At 49.4% G+C, this 14,362-nt stretch overlaps 1 long non-coding RNA gene across 1 annotated transcript in view; it reads right to left on the bottom strand.

Annotated features, from left to right (window-relative positions):
- The window catches only part of LOC144368044 (uncharacterized), a 97,093-nt gene that overhangs the window by 17,967 nt on the left and 64,764 nt on the right, over positions 1-14,362 (bottom strand). The window lies entirely within an intron of this gene.

Here is a 14,362-nt window from a genome sequence, read left to right as displayed (position 1 = left end):
TTTGTTAAACAGGAAGACTTTGCAAGCTGTAGTATACTGGGACCATGGAAGGCACTATTGTTATTATCATTCTTATTTCCCAGGTGCTAATGAACTTCTCACTACATGAACTACTGCCAGGTTGGGCAAGATTAGCATCAAATCCCAGACCGTGCAGTCTGAGTGGGGCTACAGCTCTGAATAGCCCAAAACTGTCATCAAAGACCTGGATCCTGGTCCTTACTCCATTTACCTCTAAGTACACTATCCCCTTATTATCCTTTTCTACTTACATATCAGTTTTTACCAGCAGATACAGAGATTCCGAAAGACACAGGGACAGAGTCTTATTCTTAATATTTAATACCCTGTGGCCATGAAGCTGAGACTTTGCACTAAGCGCTGTGCTGAGTGGGACTGACCCTGATGTGGATGATCCCTGTTCATCTTCACAGCAACACTAAGAGACAGGCCAGGGTTTTCCTCCACTTTACAGATGTGGGATCTAAAGTGCAGAGAGATTTTAGATAAGTTGTCAATGTGAGACTCTTGTCAGGGGAACACCTAGTCCCTGCTGCTAAGTCTGTGCTGTATACCTCCCTTTAATGTTCCAGCACCAGCCATGGTGCCAGAGTGTAAGCTGCATGAATGGATGGATGCCTGTCTGAGTGAGTGAATGCATGGATATGTGCCTGAATGAGTGTACGGACATGTGAGTGAATGAATGGGTGGATGTGTGGCTGAATGAATGTATAGCATAGGTGTGTGGCTCAATGAATGGGTGGATGTGTGAGTGAATGGATGGAGGGATGGTTGCCCCACCAATCCCAGGAGGCCTGAAGATAGCTCTGCTCCCTCAGGCCCTTTAAAGGTACTCTTTCCACACCTTCTCACTGACTTGAGGAAAAAGTGATCGCACACAGACCATCTGCATCTCAGGCCGTTGGAGCTCCTAAAGCAAAATGCCCCAGACTGGCTAGTTTATAGACAACAGAAGTTTATTGCTCACAGTTCTGGAGTCTGGGGAGTCCACCATCAAGGCACCAGCAGACTTGGGTGTGGGGAGGGTGGCTCTCTGCTCCAGTGATGGTACCTCACATAGTGAAGAGGCAAACAAGCTCCCCGGAATCTCATTTTAAAAGGCACTAGTTTCATTTCTGAGGGTTCAGTCACCTCTCAAAGTCCCCACCTCATGATGCCACCCCCTTGGGCATTAGACTTCAACATATGAAGGGGGAGAGGGAGTCACAGACATTCAGACCACAGCAATCTGGGTCTCAGGAGGCAACATCTAAACAGAAGGAGTAAGACATAGCTGGGTGGAAAGTGAGGGGAGAGTGTTGTGGGCAGAAGTGCCAGTGGAGCACCGGCTGGGAGGCAGCAGAGCAGGCAGAGTCACGCAGAGGAGGCTGTGGGCTGTTCTCAGTCACTGGAGTAGACGGGAGGGGCAGAGGGGGGAATGCTGGACCAGAGCCTGCAGGCCGAGCCGTCAGAGAATCTGACAGCTCAAGGAGCTGTCCCAGGCTTCTGGACCCAAATCCTGGAGCCACTGACCAAGAGGCAGTCTCATAGGCAGTTGCAGCTCCAGAAAGATCTAGAGGCAGATAGAAGCTTAAGGTATATGGACTATACCAGAGGCTTGTTTGGGGCTGTGAGGACCTGAGATCCCCAAATGAAAAGATAAGACCCTAAAACGGGGACAAGGAGGAGATGCCAGGTAAGGGAGGTCTTCATCTTCTGAGCACTACTGAGGATAAACTGTCTACACACACACCCAAAATGGGCTTTTCTGCCCATTTTACATATAAGAAAACTGAGGTCTGAAGAGATTAAGTCATGTGTGAAAAGGCACCAGACTGGAATTTGACCTCTGCCTGTCTGCTTCCAAAGCTGACACCAACCTGCGTATACGTCGCACATTTAAATAAACTTTGAAACCCTAAACCAGGTACCTACTGCTGGTCAGTTGGCAGCACAGTTCCTGGGACTGTGCTCTGCCCACCCAGTACCCAGCCAGTAAGCATCGAGGAACTAAAGATCTCCTTCATATCCAGAACAACTTCCCCAGCGTTCCTCCAACCTGTGTCTACACTGGTGTCTCTCCAGATGCCTCCGCCCAGGATTTTTTCCAGGTAATGGCGTAGGAACCTATGCATAAGATGACCCTCTAGTGATCACCATAGGGTCACCAGAAACTGAGGCAAGAGCCATAGGAGGGGTCTGGAGAGATGTCTAGTAAAGTTCCTCCCAGAGTTACCCTGGGAATCTCCAGCACTGTGCCACCCAAGAACCCACCACGGATCCCCACCACATCTCTCACCAGTCCCCAGTGCCATTCCAGCCGTGACCCACGGCACCAGATTTCCAGCATCACGGGGCTCCACTTCAGCTGACTTCTCCATGGCTCCGACAGGGGCCATCTCTAACTTCTCTCATCCCACTTTTCAGGGCCTTAGCTCAGCTACCATCTTTCAGGAAGCAGTCTCCAGGGAAAACAGAGACCAGAACCTTCCAGGAAACTTTCAGAATACTCCACTTTGGTAAAGCCTCAGAGTTTCTCAGAGTTTCTCATTAACCTCATTTTCACTGAGCACTTTTGGGTCAGAGCTCGGGACAGCTCTCCGAGGAGAGCAGAAGCTCTGCCTTTAAAGAACCGATGGTTGAGGGCAAGTGTGTAGGACACCAATAAGAAGGCAGCTTGGACAAGAGCCGTGAAGATGAGTGACGCTTAGGGAGGTGGGAATCCAGGGGCTTGGGTGCAGGCATGGGAGCTTGTCAGACCCAGGGGTGAATCTGTCTGGAACTTTCTGTTGTGTGATATCACACATATTACTTAACTTGTCAGGGCTTCAATTCCCCTTATATATCAAAAGGACTCTTGCGAGAGTTAAATGGGGAATGCATGTAAATTAACTCTCACCTTTAGGATCTGAACAAAGACAGCAGTAATCAGTATGAGTAGTAGGAGGAAGCGAGCAGAGGGCAAAAAAGAGCAGATGACATCCTCTTTGTGTTCAGAGAAGGGGTTTCGGGCACAGAAGAGAAGAGGACCGGTTAAGGTGAAGGAAGGCTTCCTGGAGGAGGCAGCATGAGAACTGTGACAGGTATTTCACAGGCAAGGAAAGGAGTGGAAAGGCCTTCTGGGTGGAGCATCTGACATGAGCAAAGGCCCTGGGCCTGGGAGAAAAGCACCAGCCAGTACAACCGGAGCACAGGGTGGGACTGTGTGGGGGCCACTCCAGAGGTTTCACTGAACTCTGTGCAACAACTCTCTTCCCCTCAGTTTCACCATCTGTAGCACGAGGCGACTGGAGTCAGTAAGCCCTGGGCCCCAGCCCTCCAGGACAGTTCATCCTGCAGTGCCCAGTCTCCCAGGCTCCTAAACGCTTCCACATGTCAACCCTGACCTGGCTCCTCGTCTTTGCCTGCCCAGCGTGGCCAGCCAGCCCTGCTTCCGGGCCTTGGGCGGCCTCCCTGGGGTCCTGGAGCACACAACTATTCTAGGGCCACCAGCCAGCCATGTGGCCCCAGCTCCTACAGAAACACCACAGGCAGGATGATGGGTCCCAGGGAAACATCAGCCTTTCCCCACCATCTCTCTCTTCCCTCCTCAGGCCCCAGCAACGCCCGAGAACAACACGGATCTATTTGGGGTCTGCGGGACGTAGGGAATGTTATCGTTCTCAGGGAACTCGGTGTCCTGGTCTCACTGCTTATTCTGGCCCCTCTCTGCGGATGCTGCAGGCGTTATAGGGCAAGGTCTCCCTCCCGCTCTCATACCACCCTGGGCTCCCACTTCCAAAGGGGTTTCAGGTTTCAGAGGAATGAACCAAGTGCCTAAAGGGGCAGCGGCAGCCTCTTTAACTCCTAGAGCAGAGCGCCAAGCAGGGCTAAGGGTTCAAGCTGTGTCACCCCCCCACCTCAAGTCCCCTGACCCCCACCCCCACCCCTGCAGATGGCAGGCATTTGTTTTTTCAAACTGGAATCTGAGAATTCAAGAATCTTAGGATCTGAGAATTCAAGGATCTTCAAGGTGAGAGAATCTTCATCTACCAGAAAGGATTGTTGAAACTTAAACTTCTAGAACCATGATGCTAGAATCTCAGACTTATTGTGTCCAAGGAAGAGACAGGTTCCACCATTTGCTAGCTGTGTGACTTTTAAGTAAGTTATTTAACATCTCTGTGCCTCCATTTCCTCATCTGTAAAATGGAGCAATAATAGTACCTGCTTTCTAGGGTTATGTGTGGATTGGAGTTAATGTACACAAAGTACTTAACAATAGCATCTGGAACATGGACTTCAGTCCCTTAACTACAAAGAATCGAATTCTGCCAACAACCTTAATGAGCTTGGCTGAGGACCCTGAGGCCCAGGTGAGATCACAGCCCCAGCCAACACCTAGATTCCAGCTTGGTAAAGCCCCTGAGCAAGAGCGCAGCCACACCAGGCCAAGATTTACAGAACCATGAGCTTAGAGAGTGTGTGTTGCTTTTAGCCTCTCGGTGTATAGTAATTTGTTACATAGCAGTAGGACACCTTCCAGCCAGAACTGGCAGAATATTGCCTCTGCCGCATTCTGATGGTTGAAAGAGTCACAGGCCAACCTAAATTTAGGTTGTGTGGGGGAATTTACAAGGTCACCAATACCAGGAGGCATGGTTCATTACGGACCACCATCTCTGGCTGTGAACACCCTGAGGCCTAGATCTCACCTGGCCCCTGTGTCTGGCCGCCAAGTTTCTAAAAGGCAAAATATACTTACTCCCATGACAGGAAAACTGTTCTGCTGGGCATTGCATGTGAGGGCTAACCTGACCCCCTCTTGCTGAAATCTTCACCTATGTTATATCAATTCAAACCAAAGATGTTCCAACTCAGAAGATTCACAGGAGTCATCTGATTTAAGAAGCTAATTCACAGTGAGGAAAGCTGAGCTCTTTGGAGATTTTTCCAAGGTTCCACAGTGGCAAAAGACTCAGGTTAGAGGCAAGGTGTCTGAACTTCCAGCCTAGGGCTACCTCCACTCAGCTCTTGGCTTTATGTTCAGTGAAGAAGAGCTCTCTGCACTGTCACTAAAGACAAGACACTCATTTCCACCTAGAGCCTCAGCTTCTCTGGACCTCTCCCTGTCCTGGTCCCTTGAGAGTTCCATAGCTCACCTTTTTACTTTTCTGGGTTCTGAGAGTTTTGTGGTGGTTGTTTTGTTTTTTGATACCAGAGATTGAACCTAGGGGTTCTTAACCGGTGAGCCACAACCCCAACCCTTTTCATTTTTCCTTTTGAGACAAGGTCTTGGCTAACTTGCTGAGGCTGGCTTTGAACTTATGATCTTTCTGCCTCAGCCTCCTTGAGCTACTGGAATTACAGGTGTGTGCCACCTTGCCCAGAGAGTCTGGGAGATTTAAAAACAGAAAGAAGGAGTCTCTGTGAAGGGGATCCCACTCTTCTTTCACCTCCAGAAGAGAACTGGCAGAGTTGGGGGCCTCCCCCACACAGCTCACCCAAGACCCAGAACTTTCAAGGACAGGTGCACACCAAGAGTCACGTTCCATGCTTGTCCTGGAGTGAGGCTTGATCCCTGAGTACTCTTGGAGCCAGCCAAATCGTACCCTCTCCATAAATGAGGACGATGCCCGACAGGCTAGGTAAACCAGGTGGGTGCCCTGCTTCAACCACAAAGGGTTGATTTCTCACCAGAGTGTTCCCCAGAGAACCCTCAGCTCTTGCTTCCTGACATACCATTCCTCTCTCCAAAGTAAGACAGAAGCCACCATCATCCCTGTCCCCTGGTCAAGAGGAAATTTCTAGAGAAGCCTGCCTAATCTTCCTGTCTAAAACAGCATCTTCCTCCCTGCTCTGTACTCTTCTCCTGCTCTTTTTTTTAAAATACAATATTTTAGAATGTATTTCCCACACTAGACGATAAGGTCTACAAGGGCAAGGATCTGTCTATAATATTTGTCATCATATCTCAAGTATCCAACATGTAATGCTCAAAAAAGTGTTTGTGGAACAAACTAATAAATTAATGTGATCGTGAAATTTTTTTAAAAAATTTAGTTGTTGATGGACCTTTATTTTATGTATTTTTATGTGGTGCTGAGGATCAAACCCAGTGCCTCACACATGCTAGGCAAGTGCTCTACCACTGTGCTTCAACCCAGACCTGGATTTTTTTTTTAAATTCAAAATGCATAATATTTCATCTTCCATGAGCAGTGTGATTTAGAACTTATTCTTTTTCCATATTTTTATTGACACATTATAGTTGTGGGATTCACTGTTACATTTTCAAATATGCACAAATATAACAATAGAATCTGGTCAATATCATGCCCCAGCGTTTCCCATCTTCCCTCCTTCTGGTCCTTTCCTTCTACTCTACTGATCTCCCTTCAATTTTTGTGAGATTCCATCCTCACCTCCCTTTCCCACCCCAACCCCCTCTAGCTTCCATATATGTAAGAAAACCTATGACCCTTGACTTTCTGAGTTTGCTTATTTCACTTAACAAAATGTTCTCAAATGACAATAATTTCATTCTTCTTTATGGCTGAGTAAAATTCCATGGTGTATATATACCACATTTTCTATACTCATTCATCCAGTGATGGACACCTAGGCTGGTTCCACAGTTTGGCTATTGTGAATTGTGCTGCTGTAAACACAGGCATGCATGTATCCCTGTAGCACTATGATGACTTGACTTCCTCAGGATTAACACCAGTAGTCTAGCTGGGTCATATGGCGGTTCCACTCCTAATCTTTTCAGGAACCTCCATACTGATGTCCATAGTGGTTGTACTAATTCACAATCCCACCAACAGTGTAAAAGTGTTCCTTTTTCTGCATATCCTCTCCAGTATTTATTATTGTTTGTATTCCTTTTTAATTTTTTGTTTTAGCTGTTGATGGACCTTTATTTATATGTGGTGCTGAGAATCAAACCCAGTGCCTCACACATGCTAGGCAAGTGCTCTACCACTGAGCCACATCCCCAGCTCCTTGTTTGTATTCTTGATGGCTGCCATTCTGACTGGAGTGAGATGAAATCTCAGTGTAGTTTTGATTTGCGTTTCCCCAACTACTAAAGATGTTAAACATTTTTTTCATATACCTGTTGGCCATTTGTACTTCTTCTTTTGAGAAGTATCTGTTTGGTTCTTTTGCCCATTTATCAATTGGGTTATTTGTGGGTTCGGGGGTGTTAAGTTTTTTGGGTTCTTTATATGTTCCCCATATTAATCCTTCATCAGAAAGTAGCTTGAAAAGATTTTCTCCCTTTCTGTAGGTCCCCTCTTCACATTATTACCAAAGCTTTTCAATTTGACTGTCATAGATCTGTAATGTTGGTCCAGGGAAGGTTTGCATCCGGGACACCACTTTGTAAAGAGTATCCTGCCCTCAGCAGCCAACCTCACCCTAGCCCCTCTCTGTTCTGGATCCTGATTGCACATAGAGCCGGAATCCCTCACTGGACACTCATTTATAAATTTCTGAGAAACTTCCTATATGGCTGACATTTTGGAATGAGTAAGCTCTGTAGCTGTAAGCCTAGTTTCTCTCCCTCCCCCCTCCCTCCCTCTCTCCTCCTCCTCCTCCTCCTCCTCCTCCTCCTTCTTCTCTCTCTCTCTCTCTCTCTCTCTCTCTCTCTCTCTCTCTCTCTTTCTCCAAGCTTCTGAGGGCATATTCATATTTCCCTCCCAGCATGCCCATAAGTGCCTTATAAATTAATAAGTATGTGTAGGTGTGTAAATGGGTGCATATCGGATGGATGGATGGATGAAAAGGTGGGGATAAAAAGGAGGAAAAAGTGGATGTACTGATTGGATGTACTGATGGACAGATGGATGGATGGATGGATAAGTAACTACTGAGAGAATGAACAGATGGATGGGTGGAGATAGATAGGTACATGATTAATGGATGATGGAGTGATAGATGGATGAGGAATGGATGGATGATGGGTGGGGAGAAGGGTATAAAGGATGCTGGATGGATGGCTAGTGAGGAAGTAAGTAGACATATTTGATTTACTGTGTCAAGATCTCCAGAGTCATAGAGCAGATAAAGCAGATGTACTCTGAGGCCCTCTAGAACAGAGCTGGGATCACTAAGTCAAAGCTACAGGAAAGTAGATTTTAGCTCTTTTAAAAGGTAAAAACTTGTTGATGGGAAAATAAAGACTCCCACCCACCAGGGGCCTGGGAAAGGAAAGAATCTAGGTCCTGGTTGAGAGGTTGCACCTACAATAACTTTTCCCTTCCCACTCAGAAACTGTAGGATTCCATAAGAATCAGAAGTGAAGTGCCCATGGTCAAGGTTTGGTGAAGGTTGGGCCCTAATTCTCTACCCCAAGTCTTGGGGATTCTTTACCCTGGTCCCTTTCCTAGAGTTCAGGACAGAGTCAGTAACAATTGAGTGAACAGTGTGAGAATCGGTAGGCACACTCCTGACGACAGTCCATGAGGTGAGGATTGCTTCTCACCCCATATCTGCTTTTCCCACTTTGTCTCATTGCTTTACTAAAAAAATGCTAATATTATGTAGAGTTCAATTGTGTAGGCTTAAACAAATTATGACCTACTCTGATCTTCAATGGCATCAAGTGTAAAAGAGTGAGCAGTACCTTGTTGGGAGAATTATATAACACGCCCCATGAAGAGCTGAGCAGGTTGAAAGCCCTCAATAAATGATAATGGCGAAAGTGGCCCTGGTTTTAGCACTGCTGTCAGGATGCAGGTCCACATCTATATTTGTATTTGTATTAGAAATATTAGCAGTGTTCCATAATATTACATGTATGACTGTATACTCATAAATCTCAAACCATAGGCTTATAGATACTTGAAATAACAGATTATTTAAAACAACCATCTCAGAAATTTAAAACTTTAGAAGTGTCAACCTCGGAGCCATGGAGGGGTCAATATGGCTACTTGCACAGCAGGCAGGACCTCTGAGGTCCCGAGTCCAGTCAGCCCAACCCAGGGCAGATGCCTTTCTCCAAGGTTCTTCACCCCACGTCTCCAGGCCAAAACATCCCCTGAGGCCACCTTGGGGGGCCTTGCTGGGTCCCTTAGGCTCATGCTCCTCTTCTCAGACAACCTAGAATCCCAGGAATTTGTGGCCACAGCGAGTGGGGGCCTCCGATTGGGCCTGGGGGATGATGAAATATGGAAGCTCCCAGAGTTGGGCCTGGTGGGGAAGGCCACATTTTCTGTGTCATGTTCTATTGCACGCCAATCAATTACAGTGCGCCCTATATAAACACATCATGAGGGCTTTGACAGGGGGCCGGGGTGAAGTTGGGTGTCAGGGTAAAACAGGGGATAATAAAATCACTGGAGATTTATTTCTCTAAATTGGAAACTTCATGCTTACACCTGACTAAATCATCAGGCTGAAATCGGAGCCGACTCCCACGGAAAACACGTGTAACCTTATCCCATCTTTGTTTAACGGCAACCCATCAGGCCGCTGATGGATTCTGCAGATGCAGTCAGCGTCCTCCTTTGGCTCCCTGAGTTCTAGGGGTCTCAATCAGACCTGTCTTCACTGTGCCCACCCTGCTCTCTGGTGGCTTTTCCAGGGCTAGTCAAAGAGGCCTTTCCTACAGCTAGGTGTGCAGGTAGGGCCCTCCCTAGGCCGCTCTCCTTGGTTCCCAGGCCTGCACACAGGCCACGGTTGTACCTAAGATCTGTCTTTTTCACAAACCCATTCCCCCTGAGAGAGAGAGAGCGATGTGGAATAACCTGAGAGGCAGCTGTGACATCAAGAAATGAGCTCTGGGCTAGAAACTGTCCATTGTTCAAATCACAGTTCTGTGATAACATCCCCTCTGGGGGGGGGGGATGATGTTGCTACTTCTGTTTTAGCTGCTTTGCTCATAGAACTTGTAGAGGATTTGATAATCTGATAGGTTAAAGTGTCTTCTAATTTATAAAGTTATGGAATATATTAGGATGTCATTTTCCACTTAAATGATGAAACACTGTATGTAGTCCCAGGAGCCGTTTGAAGTCATTTTTCCCGTAGTGTTAAGGAGTTTCCCTTTTAACAGTTTCCCTGTGTGACCAGCCAGCATTGAGAGGAAGAATCTGGAGAGAATCTAATCAGTAAGCTCCATCTGTGTGCCAGGCCCTGGGCTGGTGGCACACAAACAATCTCTCTCGTGTGATCCCCACATTATAGGTAAGAATTACACTCATTCCAATGATAAGTCAGGGATCAGAGAGTTTATGTAACTTTCCTAAACCACACAGCCGATATGGTAATCAGGATGTCAATTCACATTTGTTTGGTCCCAAAGTTCATTAAAGAGCTCTGTGGGGACTGCGAGAAAAAACCGATGAGCAGTATGCTTGAGACTCAGTGTGGGCTCTGCCCTTCTCCTAGCCCCTCCCTGCAGGTCCATAAATTCTTATACACACAAACATACTCACCCCGGTGTACACGGCAGGTGGTCAGTGGCAGGGAGGCTGTGGGCTCAGACTCCTCCCTCAGAAAAGGACTCACACCTCAACTATCCATTGCCCTTTTGGTGTAGGGAGGTGGGGGGAAGGGCAGGAGAAGCCCCTGTGTGTCATTTTCGGCAGCAGTCAGCAGAGCCTTGCAAAGTGCAAGATGGCTTTTTTAGCCCAGCATAAGGATCTAGTTAAAAACCAATAAATCAGCAGTGAAATGTGCATAGCAGCCTTCTCTGTAAAATCAACATGGCTTGTGCCTCTGCAGGGAGCCTTCTGACTGCCGGCTGGAGCCTGGGGCTCAGGCAGAACCCTCCTCTGTCCCCTAGGGATCTGAAGGGAGAGAGGTCTCTTCTGTCCCTGGAGAAGAGGAGATCCAGGCCACTGCAGCCCTGCTGAGGGAGGAGGTGCCCACGCTGGAGACCTCGGGTTTCTAGATGTAGAGATGCCAAGAAGTGTGTGAGCAGGCCCGGGAGCGTCTGCCCGGGTCTCATCCCCGGGCCTCCACACAGAAAATGGAATTAGGAGTTGAACAGGCTGGGGAGGGCGTGGGTGAGAAGGGAGCGCCCCGGGCGTCTGCCCAGCACCAAATAACACCAGGCCATCCTCAGAAGGGGGCTCGGAATCCAGGGTGCAGGGCTTGGCGCTCCCGCTGACCCCTGGTGTCTTGGGCAGCCCGAGGCCTCGGGGTGCCCTGCCCGGCCCCCGGCGGGGGTGCCAAGTGAGGAGCCCCCGCTCACCCTGGGCTCGGTATTTAATATCTGTAAAACTGCCACTCGGGCAGCCAAGGTAAACAGCGTCCCTGGCCGTTCAAAGGTGAGCGGGTTTCAGCGTTTCCCCTCGGCCTGAAAGGAATCCGCGCGGGGCCGTGGCCGGCGGCCGGGGAGGGCGGCCCCCCGCGCGCCAGCCCGCCGCATCTGTGCGCACAGAGGCCGCGTCTCCCACACAAATACTCAAAATTTCTCATTAAAACTTATGACTGTGTCAACAGCGCAGCCTGGCCCCTAATCTGGAAAAGCCATTTCGCCCCCGCCCCGCCTCCCCGGCCGGCCGCGATCGCGGGCAGCCGCTGTCCCCCGCCAGGCCGCCGCCTCTGCGCCGCTCCTCCTCCACGGCCAGCGCGACCCGGGGCGCCGGGTGGGCGCGGCCAGGGCGGTGCACCGGCGCTGCCCGACCCCGGGCCCGGCCAGGTGACAGCGCCTCCCCGAGCCCGCTTGCCTCCCCCCCATGGGCTCAGGGGGCTCAACGACCGCGCCCCGCTCAGTTCTGGGAGCCCCATTCCCCCTCCGCCGCAGACCCATCCCCTGGCCACGGAGGAGTGGAAGTCCCTGAGCACTCCCGGTTCCCCGGGGGACAGAGCAAGGGCCGCTCGGAAGAAGCGGTCAGCTCCGCTTGCATTAGGTCTAGGCAGAGTCTAGAGCAAGAGGGAAATCAGAGACACCCCTGGCAGTAGAGGGTTGCACCCCGCGTTCAAATCCCAACGCGGACACTTAAGACGCTTCAGATTTCTTCTATAAACTGAGACAATTATAGAAAGGGGATAGCTGTGCCCGCTCACTCCAGTTCCGGGTCCTCGGTAAGTACTCCATACACAGTAGCTATTCTTTCATCAACCTATATATTTTTATAAGGCCCTCCTATGCAGAGCCAGGAACAAAAAAGCTGTCAGCCTAGAGGAGAACAAGCAAGCAATTGAAAGAAGAGGCTGAGTGTCATGGAAGAGAAAGGAAGAGGGTGCTGAGTGGGTACTACAGGAAGGGATCTAAAAGGAAGGAAGAGAGAAGACTGTTGACTGAAAGATGAGGGGGCAAAGACAGCAGGAGAAAGACATTCCAGGAGAGGGAACAAACTGTGCAAAAGGCCTGGGGCACAGGAGAGCAGTGATCACTGGCAAAGGCACGGAGACAGAAATGAGGATGATGTGGAGCAGGGAATGCATAAATGTTTATATGTTATGCAACTCAACAGCACTTTTAGGTTTGATTCTTTGGGGGAGGGGGGGCATGTAGGTTTACTTGTTCACATGCTAGTATACATTTAATGAATGGTTGTACCTTGGAATATGACTAAAGATGTATACCTACAAGCATACATGTTTAAAATGCATGAATATGAAAATATTTGTGTGTGCCATATGGACATGCAACTGTATGGGTTCAGATGAAGACTTGTGCATTTATATCTGCCCAAATATCTATACTAATTATGTGTCTGTGTGCACTTTTGTGCCCACATGCTTGAATACTGAGTTCCCACTCCCCACACTCTCTCTAGCATCTGTGGAATGGGAGCTGGGGCAGCTGACTGGGTTCCAAACATGCCCCTATCTTTCATCAAGGACAGCCGTTCCTGCCAACAAGCCACAGCTGGAACTTCCACCTTCTTCCTTCCTACTCTGATGACCAAGAGGATCCCTCCCCTGATAGGAAGCCAGCTCTCCCTCAGGGTACACCCCAGAGAGCTCACCTAACCCACTCTCCTCTCTGTCCAGATCCCCTACTTCCAACTGGGAGGTGTTTCAAAGTTCCCACTGTGAACACTCTAGGTCACACCTTTAGTCTGGGGTACGGTGGCCAGCAGTTTCAAAAAGTAAAATAGGAGAGATAGGGTCAGAGTGTGTCCCACAGGTAAAGGTGGGTGTAAGTGATGACAGGTTTGTTCAGGTATGTGTCTGAGAGTGCAGGTGTCCCAGAGCTGGAAGGAAATGTGGGTGCAACCGTGGGCTGTGGAAGATGCTCTTCCATCCGCCTACCCTCCAGCCTCCTGCCCATCAGTGTTAGACTCCATGAGGATCTCTCTCTTAAGCCCACGCTCCCCTTCAGCTACTACCCCGCCATCTCTCTCTTTTTTAAAAAGTTTATTAATTTTTTAAAAATTTCTTTAGTTGTAGATGGACACAATATCTTTATTTATTTATTTTTATGTGGTGCTGGGGATCGAACCCAGGGCCTCATGCATGCAAGGCAAGCACTCTACTACTGAGCTACAACCTCAGTACCCCCCAGCCTCTTCACAACCAACTTTCTTTAGCGAGTTTTCTACACTCAGTACTTACGTGTCCTCCCTGCCCATTCCGTGGCACAGCTGTGCAGCCTGAACCACTGTGCATGAGGCGAGGTACTACTGATCCCTGGCATGGCCTCCCCAGGCTCAGGACACACTGCTTTCTTGGCTCCCCACCTCACCTTCCCTGTTTCCTCTTAACTCTGTGGCCTGCCTTCTCAATCTCTGCTGGGGTTTTTCTGCTCCTGCTCAATTCTAAGTGTAGACACTCCTTAGGACTCACCCCTGGGTCCTTTTCTCCTCTCTCCTCAGTCATGGTGGCCCAAAGGGCATAGGCTGATAATGCTCACCTCCACATCTCCATCTTGGCTCTCTTCTCTGACCCCAGGATCCCATCTGCCTGCTGGGATCTCGCCAACTGCCCCACAGGCACCCCCCCTACTCCCCAACCACTGCACCTCCCTGCTCTGGCTTCTCTCCTCTGCCCTTCACCTCGATGAAGCAGAACCGGAATCCTCTGCCTGAACTACTTCCAGAGTCTTCTAAGAGCACTGTAAGCCATCTTCCTAAGAGCACCGTGTGCCCTTGGCTGTCTCTCCTGGGCAGCTGGAAGAAGGTCCAGACTTCGCGCGTGCTCTGAAAGAAGCGTGGCTGGGCCTCCATCTCCAGCCCATGGGACTTTGTGCTCCCTCCCTGACGGGGCTTCTGGGCTGGGTGGCCCGTGACCGGCTGGCTCCTCGGCTTGCTTGGCTTCCCTAAATGTGCTCATTCTCAGGTTCCTCTGGCCAAGGCTGGGCTGACCTAGGGTACCCCAAGCTCACGTTCAAAGTCTCAGACCATACCCAGCTGCTCAGCTCCATAAATGAGGATTAGGCACCCCCCTTTGAGGCGGCCGGGTGGGCTGTGAGAAG

The sequence above is a fragment of the Ictidomys tridecemlineatus genome, chromosome 11 (assembly GCF_052094955.1).
Source record: "Ictidomys tridecemlineatus isolate mIctTri1 chromosome 11, mIctTri1.hap1, whole genome shotgun sequence".
Classification (NCBI taxonomy): domain Eukaryota; kingdom Metazoa; phylum Chordata; class Mammalia; order Rodentia; family Sciuridae; genus Ictidomys; species Ictidomys tridecemlineatus.
This window is presented reverse-complemented; position numbering and strand designations above follow the sequence as displayed.